Source organism: Numenius arquata, chromosome 6, assembly GCF_964106895.1.
Source record: "Numenius arquata chromosome 6, bNumArq3.hap1.1, whole genome shotgun sequence".
Taxonomy (NCBI): domain Eukaryota; kingdom Metazoa; phylum Chordata; class Aves; order Charadriiformes; family Scolopacidae; genus Numenius; species Numenius arquata.
The window spans coordinates 64,415,380-64,427,643 of NC_133581.1; positions in this window are offsets into that span (position 1 = coordinate 64,415,380).

A 12,264-nucleotide genomic window follows, 5' to 3' on the forward strand; every position below is an offset into this window, starting at 1 on the left:
TAATTTGGAAATGGAGCAAAGAAAAGGAGTCCAACAGTGTAACCTAGAGGGAGAGCGAGCAGTGGAAAGGAGAGTGTCAAATGGTATCTGCTGGCTTGCAGATGGACATCAGCCCCGCAAATCCCCATGTAGTTCCCAAACATCGTGCCATCCTGCAGTCAGGAGGAGCACCGGTATTGATGCTAACTCCAGACTTGAAGCTAGCTTGGTGTTTTCCTTCTCTGAAGAGGCTGCTAATGGAGGTACTCGCCGCGCTGGTGCTTGCCAGGAGGCACCAGCGAGAGCAGGGAAAGGAGCATCTTGCACCTGGTAAGATGGGGTCACCAGTGTTTGCGTGCACCTGCGCTCTCAGCTGCAGAGGGTGTGTAGGCAATCCAGGCAAGTAAATTAATGAGCTTTGCTCAACAAACTGCCCCAAGTGAATTCCTGAAGCAATTTACATGTTAGGTATACAGCAATAAGAATGTAAAAATCCCGACTAGCTCTTTATAAGGGATAAAATAGCAGGGGATTTGTAATGAAGAGGAAATATGACTTTGTAATTAGATAGGAAATGAATAACTGAGCCAAAGGCAGAGTTCAGAAAAAAACTGAAATATGCTTTCAGGAGGATTTTTCTATTAAGGCTAATTGTAACAATAGCTGTTCAACAACATAATACTCAAGCAGCATGAAATGTTTCTGGTCCCATGCGCTTAAGCTTAACTAAAAGAATTTACAGTTCTGTAACAGAGTTCTAATTTTTTAGTGAGAAAACTTCCATTATGAACTTTCATCTGAACTCTTAGCCCTGGCCACTGCTTACTTCAGACAGACTCCTACAGTCAGCCCCGGTGTAAATTTACTTTTAGGCAGTTGAATTAGCCTAATGAACGAATCCAGTTCTGGTCCTGAGCATTGCATTCATGCTTCATGCTTAGACACTGGTGGTTTATTTTCAATTAGCTATGTAGACAAAGGACTTGAGAGCTTCTCCACAGTGCCAAGGATAACTTGGAGGTGGCCAATATGGCCTTCTATGTTCGGACTCCGCAAACCGTCAGGAACAGAAGATACATGCAGATCCTCGAGCGAATGGTGCTGGCTGCCTCCCCAGGGGCTGCGCTGCCTTCAGCCAAAACCTTTGCTTGCTTGGCATGGGACATTGGTGACTTCTAACACTGCAATTCAAACCTGTCTGCTGCCCAGACCAGCCTGTGGACCAGCCTCCCCACTGCTTGTCCAGTGCCTGCCTGAGTTCTCCTGCTCCACGTTCAGATGAGATACCTCGCCTAGGAGGGATCCAGCTCTGCCACCTTCTCTGCCAGGTCTGGATCACTCAGGATCAAACCTGCCTCCCATCCCACACTGCGTGAGTACTTTCTAGAACAAACCGAGAGGAACATCAGACATTGACCTATTCAGAGAAAGAAAAATAGATGAAATGATAGTTTTCTTAGAACTGCTATTTCAGGATGTCTTGTGGCCTTTTCGTTAGACAAGCTTAATAAAGAATGCTTATGTTGTACAGGAAATCTGGTTAGTCTCCATGAGAGGACTTCTCAATTGTTAATCTCATTTCTGCCAGAGACTAAAATCTGGCTACCATGATTATTGTCAGCCTGTTGATCTAATATTCATAATAATATCCGTAATTACATAGCCAATCACTTCTTAACTGGCAATAGGATCTCTGAAAAATACATCTGGTTGGGGTAGTAAATCCACCTGCTCTAGAGATTCCAGCTTCTAGTTTGTCTTGCTTAAGATACTGAACAATTTGCAGACTTTGAGTGAAGTCCACACAAACCATAATTGGCAGTGCTGCCCTTCACTATACAAACGCATCATTTGTGTACCATTAATTTTGATACTATTTATCCTGTTGTGATGTAACCAATAACCTAGTCATGAGGTGAAAGACAGATCAGCTGCTCCAAATACCTCGGGGAGACACAGATTGCAGTCAGTTAATAAAAAGAAAGTCTCCTTACAAGGCAACGAGTCATATCAGATTATTTTTAAATTTTCCTTACATTTTAAAGACAGCATATTAATAGTTTGGGATTTAGCATAAGTGAGAAGGACCACAGCTATACAGGCTACAGATCTTTCTGGCTAAGGGACAGATATTTTATATTAAGAGTTTTAGCTAGCTGTAATAATTACTTAAAGTAACATGCCAACTTCTCTCCCTGACTATGATTCGTACTAGTACAGGGCAATTTATTGTTACTATAGAGATAAAGGCCATCAATCTAGATCCTCAAATAGGTAAACGCCAAGTTGGGCTTCACACACCCACCAAAATCCTCTGGAATCACATGACTGTGACTTCTTTCTCTTGTTATCTCTTGGAAACCATGACCTTGAATTGAGTGCGTGGGCTCCCCTGGGAAATGCATAGAGAAAGTCAGGACTTCCAGAACAAGACTCACAGGTGTTGTGCTGTGTTTAAGATATGCTTTGTACTATCTGTTATAGAAGTCTGGCATCTCTGAAAAATAGACCAGGATAAAAAATGGAGAATTTTTCACTCCCCGTGATCTGCGCTGACTCCTGAGACTTACTGGCTTTCTGGGAGCACACCGTTGGTGTCTAGGTTTTAGAGAAGTGCCCTGCTTAGCCACCTCTGCTGTGGAATCAAGTCATTTTGAGATAATACAGTTTGCATTTACCCAAGTCCTGGCTCAGGGATCTCGCCTTTGTTGGGATGCTCACTTCCGCGGACTCAGGTGTTGCTCCAGAGGAACAATGCTTCCAGGGGAAAAAAAGGCAAAGAGTGTCTCATTATCAAGGCGATGTAATGAAGAGACAAAAGAATGTTATTTGTCACACATACTGTAGAGAAGAAAATAATTTCATCTGTATAAAAGACCCCCATTCAGAGGAGAGTGGAGGTTGGGTAACAGTGGAAATCAAAAACAACGGGAGAGAGTTCTTGTTTAGCTTCTAGGGAAACAGTGATAGTTCCCATTTAATTGCTATAACACAAACTTGAAGACGCTTCTAATTTACTAAGCAGTAACTGTGTTCCACTCTGAACAGAAAAAAGGCTGAACCTAGTAGGAAAAAACACTGAAGTTCTTTACTGATACCCTGAAATTCAAAGCTTAAATTGGACAGAAGAATGAACTATGAAACATCCCAGTATTCCTGTTTAACTCTCACTTCTTAGTGGTTATATTCTTCTATTGTTCATTCTTCCCAACCCTTGCCATGTACATACCCTGACATACGTTTAAATACCGCTTAGATCTTTTTTTTTTCTTTTCTACTTATTATTGGTTTTTGAATGTTAAGTATTTCCTCCTTGGTGATTTGTATCATCGCATCCCATTCTGTCATTGTTTAGTCTCTCACTTCATTATGTATCTAGGATCAACCTAACCCGGCCTGTAAGTGTCTCGCTTATTTTTTTCCGCAGCTGTGACCTTTCTGTGTAGGGAGACTGTTTCCTTAGATTGTATGACCACTGCATAGATGTGCACTGTCAGTAAGAGCAACAGCAAACAATAAATGAGTAACGAAGGGGGAAAAGGTGATAACCTAGAGCGAAAAGTGCATCTCTTCATGAAGACAGAAGCACATACACATGAAGACCTCTACTGGCGAGCTCTGTTTGAGAATCACTGAAATGAGAGTCTGAAAATGTTAAACTGTTTAATGAATTTTACTTCTAACCATAAAATATCATTTGTGCATTTGCGGAGGAATATTGTCGTGTTGTCATGGCACTCTTTCTTACAAATGCATGATTTGTTCTTAATGTGTATTTTCTACCAAATATACTACTAATGTAGTTTGAAAGGAGCAGGCAGTTGTTTTCCACTCTTTCCCTTGCAATACATGCCTGGGCACTGGTACCTTTCCTCCCCAACCTGTCCTGCCATAAGCTGCTTCCCAAATTCCGTCCCTGGCACAGCTCCCTTATCCTTTGCACATGCAGACACACTCCGAGCACATCTAGATGAACTGAGCTGTTAATCTTTCTTCAAATCGAGCATATTTTTTTTTCCACTGGTCAGAAATGTCTTGCATTTAATAAGCTAAATACATGCTAAACAATGTTTTTGTCTTTCAAATTTATCTGATCAAAGTAGAAAACTAGTCTTACAGGCAGACTCTGTCTTTGATACTTTCAGATCTGTTGTTTTCTGGTGTTTTTTTTTCTACAGCGTACACATAAAATATATGCTGGGTCAGCCAGGGCTTGTATGACAGTCTGGGTTTGGGAGAGAAGGACAGAAACATGCTACCTATTTTACTTTTAGCCCTGAGCTGAGTCTGGAGCCAGACCTCCAGGAAATTAATTAGAAACAACTTAAATCTGACACTCAACACCAGACAGTTTTTGAAATGGCAAATGCTTTTCTGCTTGGAATCCTGGCAATCTATGGTAAACACCATGTTACCTCTAAAGCCGATCACAGGGAAGCACAGGTGGATGGAGCACATACATTCACAAAGACAGATATTGATAATGAAAGTATAATCAGTCATGGGAAGAGATTCATTTCTCTAAATTAAATTATACTCTTAGATCCAATGATAGATACAGTCCTGCACGATTACTGCCAATGGTGCACTGCGTTTAACATACCATTCTAGCAGGAATTATTTCAGCTTCGCACAGGACCATGGTTTCTCTGAGTGGGCATCTGCCTTTTTTATCCTCAGGCTGGGGAGGTTGGGTTTACCACGAGCTAAAGAATTCTCCTTTTAAGAGCTGACAGCAAAATATGTTGCCATTGTTGTAAGTACTATCCCCGTTTCCTATTTAATTAACTGGAACACTTCTATGAGGTTCCTGAAGCTACAATTGTGCCATGATGCAATCACATTTCATGTATAAATATGCGTGGGCCGGATCATTATGTAGATGTGAGACCTGCCAGCAGTATTCTGCTGCTGCAGAAAGTTGTATTTAGGTGTTGAGTGATGAAAGCAGGATAATGGACTAGAGAATTTTGCATCTTGTTGTTGATTCCATGTAGCCAGTGCCAGATAGGTCACTTCAGACTCAGCTTGGGGGTACTCTCATAGGTGACTTCAATTTTTTTCTGCAGATTGAGAAACATATTCTGCAAAAGGTAATGTCTCTTCTACCTCTAACTTGTAAAATTCTATATATCTTTGGTGAAAGCCTCTCTCTTGTGTGAGAGCGGATGCAGACAAACCCTGCCAAATGATCCCAGCACAGACCCTTGCAGCCCTTGCACTGATGCAGCGTAATACTTTTGACGTGAAGAACTGTGCACACCAGCCTGTCGCCAAAACATTACAACCTCGCCATGCTGCCTTTCAAGAAATCACTAATACAAGAGGTGATTTCATATGTTTCAAACACACATGAAATATGTGTTTGAGTAAATAGCATAGCTTCTGAAACAGGAGATTATGAAAGAAGCGGTGACACACAAAATGTCATAGTATGACCTCAGTGCAGCCTGATGTTACTGAAAAACAGTATAATCCTCCAAATCAAACTCATACGGTCTCTAAACATTTCACACTAGAATATGAAGTATATTATCCTGATGGATGTAACAGATGAGTAAATACAGTATAAAGGAAACTGCTGTGAATGAAAAAGAAGGAAATTGAAGTAGAGAGCTAGTTTTAGAGCAGGGAATACGGACAATTTCACGAACTATAAACCTATATCTGAAAACCTTTGCCAAGGCTGATTTTATATGGGACTGGGGGGCGGGGAGGGCAGGGAAGAATCTGTACCAGAGAGGGACAAAGCTTTTTCAACAGCTATCTTTGTAGAAGATAAAATACAGCTCAGAGCCACGGCACCTGCATGGCTCCAGAAGAGACTGGCATCTCCAAATGCTCCTGAATTCATCACCCTGCCTGTTATTAGAAAACCCCGTATGAAGCACTACCCAAAGCGAACAGGAATGAATGCATTTCTCATTTCTCACCTCGCGTGCCAGTACCACGCTTACTCCACTGAACTCAGGGCCTTCTCCAGCTGTTTTGGATAGACAAGATTTCTGCACAGCCTCTGCAGTAAGTGCTGACACTTCCACAACGGGGCTTTGGTTCTTATTTTCAGAGTTATCTTTCAATAAGAGTAGCTTTTGGTGAAGGAGCAAAGTAGAACGAGAAAAAACAGTGCCTCAGCAGCTGAAGAAATCATCCGTAGCAACTGCTGCTTGCAAGCGAGGCTGACTGATTTGCCTAACTCAACAGATTCAATTTGCATTATTAACAGTAAACATAATTACATAGGTATATCAACCATACCTCCAGATAGCGCTGCAATTAGAGGCTGATTGAACAGGCGATGCATCATGAAACCGAAGGCACAATTACTCAATAGAGGATGTGACCGTGGTGAGACGCTTGTGCAGTATTAGATTACAGCGCTGCAGGAAATGAGAGAGGGGAGTGATTACATTATAGCCAACAGATTAATGCATAACCAGTACTACGGCGAGGAGTAATTAAAACCAACATATCTTCATCTCAATTCCAGTGGCAAGGGGGTGAGCTAGTGACCCCTCGGTTACTAGGAACATTAAGATTCTTCCACTTGTCTTTCTGATGTCTCAGACGATGACTTCCCATTCTCCTACGCTGAGGATAGCGCTCTCCCTTCTCTCTATTTTCTGCTTCCCTCTAACACGCCGGTGCATCCAGTCCATTTATGCTGTTCATTGTCAGATTCAGCCTTTCTTTCCACCCGCTTCAGTGGGCTTCGGGACTGTCCCGAAGTGCTTTCTGACTTCAGGTCTCTCCTCAGAACTACTGTCTTTAAGGAACCCTTGGCTGGTGTCTCTGCGCTGATGTGTTTTGCCCTCTGGCCTCCCTCCCGCACTGCACCGAGAGGAGAAGCCCCGCCGAGCAGGCACAATGCCTTTCTTGGGCTTTGTAAAGCAAGAGCACTTGCAGCATGAGATAAGTAATTACAACAACTCTGCCCTTTCAGGAGGAAAAACACACAAAAGATTAGCAGTTAATAATTCAATGAAGTGCACAACCTTGGCAAACATCTGTGACTGTCTAAGGATTTCAGAGTCACAGCCTAAGCAGTAGTTAGTATAATCTTCAGAAAGTGTCCATATGTGTCTTTAGAAACATCACTTTCTGTGAAATGAGGTGAAAAGCCTATTTCGTGTTTTCCTCTTTCCATGAAAGTTATTTCAGTGTCTCTTCATCAATTGACTGAGTCCTGCAAAGTGGCTCTGGAACAAACTCAATTTATGTGTTATTAATGTAATTAATGATGCAGTATTCAGTTTGTTAAAACCATCCTAGACTATTAGTATATCGATGGGTCTACTTTGAGGAGCGCCGGGTGGTGGCATCTTTTCAACATCAGCGACTATTAATTGGCCAGGTGAAGGACTCTGTATTCTGTTTAGATGATATCTCTGTATTTCACCACTTTTTCTCTGTTCCCCAAATTTAGTAATTTTCTCAGCAGACAGTCTTTTGTATCGGCTGAAACAGAAAACAGAGGGATTAACCATGACAGGGACATATATCTCAACCTTGGAGGGGAGCTTCCAAAAGCCCTCTAAAATAGAGACTGGCTAATATGTTAGATCTTATGAACAAATGAACAGATTATTACATTTGCCTGCCACGCAACAAAAAGTCACCATACCAACATGGTTCCTCTCTCTCTGCTGAAGTACCACAGGGTCTTTCCTTACAGAAATATGAGAATTTTTAAGCCACACAACCTAGTATTTTGCCAACCACGGATCCAAAACCAGGAAGAAAGTCATTTACTTCTTATACTCACCTTCAGTTGGGTTGAGGATGCCCCCTTTGCTCTTGTGCTGCTTTCGCTCATTGGAACCCTTTGGGGCCAAACTTTGCCATCACTCATGGGACTGTATTTGCCACCAGTTTGCAGTTAGGGCTGAAGCTGACAGGCTCCCACTCCTTCTTGAAAATGAACTGGTGCAAATGTATAATACGGACTTCAGGAAAAGAATGGAGGTGAAGGTGATATTCCTATTTTTAAAATCATCATACTTGAGTCTTGGTGATGGGAGAAGGAGGGAGTAATCATGCTGCCTGACATAAGGCACTTATTTGAGCAGCGGAGTTTAAAAAAAGCCATGTCCCTCATTCCCTGGCTGGGCAATGTCAAGTAAAGGACTTTTCCAGAAGGTGGATGAGCCTTGTTCTGAACTGGCGGAGAAACTTCTCCTTCTTGATTCTGTGGGGAGCCTACAAGGAGTCAGTACCCTGCTAATAACCACCCTTCACTTAGTTACATCCCGGTTAGTAGGTGGTGGGAATACCTTCCATTGCTAAAACACTTGAACAACTTGTAAGCAGCACAGAAACTTAAGGGTTAATTGGGTACTTAGACACATATACACTTTAAAAGAACCCCATCTTTTCCAAATGGTCCTTAATAACCTGCAGTTTTATTCATTTATTGAAAGGGATGTTACTTCATAACCCACTCATGAAAAGAGGGAGTCCAAACTGCAACTTTTGAATATGTAACCTACTATAAGGAGCTACAATACCAAGATTAATCTTTTCCTTATCTGTAGGTTTGCTTATTTAAATTTATGGAAACACAAAAAGCTCTAGACGTCTAGACAAATATTAAGAAAGACAAATTAACGTCAACAACACAAGCAATCCTAGTAATTTCCTCTATGTGCAAAGGGAAAATAAACCTCTTTGCTATGTACTAATCCCAGCCCCAATATTCCCCCAGCCCTCAGCTGCCCTCTTCTTCCTCCAAAGCCTGGGAACACAGATGGGGGCTTTGCAATATGCCTAGAAGATCAGCAGCAAGCTTACTTCAGAATAAAGAAGAGGGAGTAGAAAACACCAAGAAAAACAAAGCACAAAAACCCCCACCCTCCCTGAACAACTCGTAATATTTTTTGATATGAAGAGAAGCTTTTTGACGCCCCCAAGGCTATGTTCATCTTCAGCAAACAAGGACTCTGTGTTCTTCTCTGTTCCCCCTGCTCGCTCACTCTTTTGTTTTTCTCTCGTGTGGTTAACACAAAAAATCAGAGGCACTTGGATCATTAAACATATTTATTGTTTAAACTTCATAATTTGACATTATCCGTACTCTGCAACTAAGCCAAAAATCTGGATGTGGAAAGTTAAGACAAGCAGCCAGGTTACAGAACCGCATTTCTACAGCACTTACAGTTATCCAGCACTACCGACCCCAAGAACTGAAAACCATTAACCAAATCACCCCAAATCAGAAAGTTGGTTCAAAACCCACAACATTTCCCTTCTGCGCTTCAGGGTTTCTGCCACAGCTGTTCCACAGCATGTATGTAAGGGAATGAGCTGTGAGATGGTCTTGACAACATCCTTTTACTGTTGCTCCCATGTATAATTTCCTTATAGCTCGGCCCTGGGTTTCCTGCGGCAGAGTCTAAGGCATCGGATTTTATAAAATAATTAATTTAATTGAAAGGCACAGCAGCAAGGACAGCCTGAGCTGGGTGCCTCCAAAGAGAGGGACCCTGAACAAAGAAATCCCAGGGCAACAATCCCCTTGAGATCCATACACCCACCCCTCCCGTGCTCCTCACGTGCTGTCCAGGTGTCTTTTAGTCCAATGGTGATTTTTGGTCTGGGGTCTTTTAACATCTTATTGGATTCTTTTCCTGTGTCCAGGCAGGTGGGCTCTTACCTTGTTGATCTGCAGTTTCAGATAACGGTTGGAGCCTCCTTATCTTCTGGTTTTACTCTCCTTGTGCACCTGCACTCACTGGCAGAACATGGAGAACTGAAGAGTCCCAGACTTGGGAAAAACACTACCAAAACCTCAGTGTGATACCAGCATCTCCACCATACTAACAGGCTAAACACAGCGCTGTAACAGCCGCCAGGAAAACGACTACACAAAATAACTCTAGGGCGGCCTACAGGCTTCAGCAAATCTAGTTACTCGTGCTAAGTAAAGCTAAGCACACAGCACAAATCAAACCATGTTATAACCCTAAGTAATTTATTCTAATTAAAACTTAGTTATGCTAAACAACTAATATCCCTCAACACACTTCAAAACACTGCAAAGCTACAAGCCACTAAAATCGGGGTTTTATAAGAAAAAAAGTGACATGAAATATGAATCATAACCAGTACTTCCAATTACAGGTATAATTCTAAATAAATACGGGTATGTCTGAATCTGAAGTGAGGCTGAAGAGAGGAAAACTGCATATATTTGAGGCAGAGGATGTTCTGGCATCTGTACATCACAAGAAATACATATGCAATCCTGTGAGACAGCAAATTCCATAAAGCGAATTTTAAAGCAAAGAACATCTGTTTTCATTTCATTCCAAGTGTCCTTCAAAGTTACAGAACAGTTGATACCATGACAAAAATGCAGCTAATTCATAAAAGAATAAAAATAATAGAATTAAATCCACAGATTAAAGTGGATTAAGTCAGATCAAATCCACAGTGCAAAACAGTAACCCTTGTGAACAAATGGAGCCAAAGTAAGTGATCAAAACTTCATGCCTTTCTACACAGCTCAGCCCGTTACATTAATATTTAATAAATCACGTTCCCAGCTCCTCCGTGAATTCTAGAGAAAGTGTGAAAGAAAAAACAACATCAAAGCAAAGAGCAAAACATCCTCTGCATCCCACTGACTGCTCTAAAGCGAAGGCCCTTTTCATGAAGACTCTGATCTTAACACTGAAAGCAGTGACAGATGTAAATAATAATCTATATGCTGGTTAACAGGGTGAAAGCAGAATGTAAGTATTTTTAGACTATGCCCTCAGTGTGATTAAAATCTTTCTGTTGATAATGATGCTCAAAGAAGGCCCCCTCCCCTCCCTCCTTCCATACCGACTCCCCACACAACCCTGCAATATCTTAGAATCGTAGAATTACTTTGGTTGGAAGGGACCTTTCAGACCATCGAGTCCAACCATCAACCCAACACTGACAAAAACCATCACTAAACCATATCTCTAACCACCACGTCTACCTGTCTTCTAAATACTTCCAGGGACGGTGACTCCACCACTTCCCTGGGCAGCCTGCCCCAATGCTTGACAACCCTTTCGGTGAAGAAATTTTCCTAATATCCAATCTGAACTTCCCCTGGTGCAACTTGAGGCCTTTTCCTCTTGTCCTGACACTTGTTACTTGGGAGAAGAGACCGACCCCCACCTCACTACACCCTCCTTTCAGGGAGTTGTAGAGAGTGATAAGGTCTCCCCTCAGCCTCCTTTTCTCCAGGCTGAAAACCCCCAGTTCCCTCAGCCTCTCCCCATAACACTTGTTCTCCAGACCCCTCACCAGCTTCGTTGCTGGTCTGGACACACTCCAGCCCCTCAATGTCTTTCCTGTAGTGAGGGGCCCAAAACTGGACACAGCACTCGAGGTGGGGCCTCACCAGTGCCGAGTACAGGGGGACAATCGCTGCCCTGGTCCTGCTAGTCACACTATTCTTGATACAGGCTCGGATGCCGTTGACCACCTTGGCCACACTGCCAGCTCATATTCAGCCGGCCATTGACCAACACCCCCAGGTCTTTTTCCACCAGGCAGCTCTCCAGCCACTCTTCCCCAGGCCTGTAGTGCTGCATGGGGTTCAGCTCGAAGAAGAGAAAGTCTCCGCAGATCCCCCAAGTTCATCAGTCCTGCAGCCTGCGCTCCCACGGAGGAGGCAACACCTCGGTCCTGGGGCGGGCAGGCCAGGAGCGGCAGCTGTGGGACCTGAACAAGGACCTGGTGCAAGGTCACAGCGTAAAACAGACTGGACCCAAACCAGGCGTTTGGTTCTGGATTGAGCACATTTGTGTCCAGCCCGTGCTTTACCTTTGGGAACGTCAAAAGCAGACACTGAGAGATTCTACTGCCTTTCCCCAGGAACGTTACAGAGCGGTAGAGCTCATCCTAGGTATAAATGTTGAGTTTATCTGGAGGGAGGGATTTCCTGAAATCTTTACCAGTGTTCTTACAGCACGACCCGCAAGAAAAGCAATTCTTACACACAAAAAAAATTTATACTCTTATATTGACTAGCCGATGCAAGAGATGAAAGGAAGCATCAGGCCTAGGAAAAAACCTCCGTACCTTTAAATACACATTGGAAAGAATATTTGCCACGCCTCCTCCTCTGCTCCTACACTCCCAGCAACAAGTCCTAACAGAAAAGCCACAGTGTCTCTTCTTTCTTGGCAGTTAAGATTCCTGAAGCTTGGATTTCATTCCTAGACATACAACCCCCCCCCACTGTCTTTGCTATGTATTTCCATCCTTTCGTTTCCAACAAGCTTTTGCTGGTTACTCCCTCTG